The sequence below is a fragment of the Sinocyclocheilus anshuiensis genome, unplaced genomic scaffold, assembly GCF_001515605.1.
Source record: "Sinocyclocheilus anshuiensis isolate Anshui unplaced genomic scaffold, SAMN03320099.WGS_v1.1 scaffold687, whole genome shotgun sequence".
Lineage (NCBI taxonomy): Eukaryota > Metazoa > Chordata > Actinopteri > Cypriniformes > Cyprinidae > Sinocyclocheilus > Sinocyclocheilus anshuiensis.
In genome coordinates, this window is record NW_015551096.1 from 252,403 (window position 1) to 254,698 (window position 2,296).

Genomic DNA, 2,296 nt, shown 5'->3' on the forward strand with positions numbered 1-2,296 from the left:
TGACCTGAACCCCATAGAGAATCTATGGGGTATTGTCAAGAGGAAAATGAGAAACAAGAGACCAAAAAATGCAGATTAGCTGAAGGCCACTGTCAAAGAAACCTGGGCTTCCATACCACCTCAGCAGTGCCACAAACTGATCACCTCCATGCCACGCCGAATTGAGGCAGTAATTAAAGCAAAAGGAGCCCCTACCAAGTATTGAGTACATGTACAGTAAATGAACATACTTTCCAGAAGGCCAACTTTTCTATGACATTCTAATTTATTGAGATGCACCTGTATGTGTGAAAAACCGCTCAATATACAATAATTTCCGTCCTTGAAAAATGCGATATCGCCCCCCAGTGGCCGATTTCTCTCAAATTTCTCACATACCTTTAGGGCCATGAGTCAAACAGGCCCACTGAGTTTCGTTCCGATCAGCCTCTGTTAACCTGGTCTAATAGGTGCTCAAACTTAATTGGCGGCCATGTTTTCTGAGATATGCAAATGTCCTTATAGACACTTGTGGCACTTTGGATAAAGACTCCACATCCCAATTTTCATGTTGATCGGACAAATGATTGCGTCGTTATAGCCATTTTGAAGTTTTTCCCCTCTTATAGCGCCACCAAGTGGCAAGCTCTGTGATTTTATTCATGTGACCTCAGATTGAGCTGTTACATGACTGATCTGAGTTTGGCGAAGATATCTCATTCCGTTCAGAAGTTAAAGCCGTTTTAGTAAAAGTGGCCCCGCCCCTTTAGTTTTGGTGTCCCTTTGCGACAGTGATTGAAAAAGTTAAAGTTTTTATTTTGATATTTATTGATACTCACTCTCCAGAGAATCTTTCTGCACTGGTTTGGTTCCGATCGGGCGAAAACCCTAAGACTGATTTGCAAAAGTAGATTTTTCAAAAAATCCGGTTTAGGAGTTATGGGCGATTTCGTATTTTCGATGGCTGTAGCGCCCCCGTCTGGCCGATCGGGGCGAGCTTTGGTGAAGTCGTAGACGGTGCGTGTACGACCATCCCTCCAAGTTTCAAGTCTCTACGACTCATGGTTTGGTCTGCCCGATCAGTTTTAGGTGGAGATTAATGATCCTTGTCCTTTCTAACAATTACAATAGTGTTTCAGTGCTACACGCTTGAACCTTTAATAAAAATGAAGTGAAATATATTGCACAGCTTAAGAATGATATTAAAGAATAAATGGATTCTGAGATTTTAGCAATCATGAGTGTATAAACCTCTCAGTTCAAAAAAGAAAGTTGAATTTAATGAGAACCTGACACTTTTTATGTTTGGATTATTTGCTATTTTTGCTGTATAGCGACATTTCTCCCTCAAGGATGTATTTATATGATATTGGAGTTTCGTATGAAAAAAGCAATGGCCGTGTGGTTGATATCTGGAGCTTGAGTTCAACACCTGCAACAGATAAAGCTGAGATGTTTATGTTATAGACTGTATTAATGATGAGTGTATGAGGCGGGATATTACTGGCACTTTAATCTGAACACTAGTTTGTGCGGCTCTGGACTGATTCCTGATGATATTTGCCACATTTAATAATAACAAAGAGGCTTTAATGTGAGTTTTAGTACAAATGTAAATGAATATCTTCAGCAGCAGAGGGCGCAACACACACTAATGTGCTAATGTGTGTGTGTGTGTGTGTGTGTGTGTGTGTGTGTGAAGCATGAGGCGTGAATGTGAGTCATTTACAATGATAAGGATCTTTATATTTGTGCAATTCTTGATTTCAGGCAGGATGTTCTGAAAGTATGTGTGAGGATCAATGTTACTGTGTTATGTTACATTCTTTTGTGTGTGTGTCTGACATTCAGAGTGAATGACGTCATTTCTCGTGGACAGAAATGCTTAAGGATCCAAGAACAACGTAAGGCTCAGAGTGTGTGTGTGTGTGTGTGTTGTGTGTGCCTCCTCAAATCTGTACCAGATGATAGTAAACAGCTCCATATGAGCGTTTTAAAGAGCAGTACAAAGTTACAAATATCCTACGCTCCTCATTGGTCAATGGCGTCACCTGCATCCAATCAGCCGCGTCCTCAGAGGCGCGTCAGGCCCCGCCCCCAGCAGCAGCACAGGTGAGTGCGGCGGTGAGGGCGAGAGCACGCGCGGAGCGGCGGCGAGAGATTCGGTCCGGACTGAGCGGAGGACACTGTGAGTACCGCGCTGTTGTGTGTCTCTGAGTGCAGGAGCTCCTCTCGCTGCTCACGAGCTTTTGTGCTGATGAGAGAGTTTCAGTGTCACGGCGGTTTGCGTGTTTATGACTGTGAGCGCTACTCAGAA

The 2,296-nt window shown here is 43.1% G+C and overlaps 1 protein-coding gene across 4 annotated transcripts in view; it reads left to right on the forward strand.

The window, feature by feature from the left end:
• Nucleotides 1–1,998: 1,998 nt before the first annotated feature.
• The window catches only part of LOC107662720 (lysophosphatidic acid receptor 1-like), a 20,063-nt gene continuing 19,765 nt past the window's right edge, over nucleotides 1,999–2,296 (forward strand). For 3 of the 4 annotated variants that reach the window (XM_016452798.1, XM_016452799.1, XM_016452800.1), the window contains exon 1: nucleotides 2,000–2,167. The gene's annotated coding sequence lies outside the window, so the exon portion shown is untranslated. Of the gene's footprint in view, nucleotides 2,168–2,296 lie in introns of all 4 variants that reach the window. The other variant, XM_016452801.1, reaches the window with a different exon arrangement.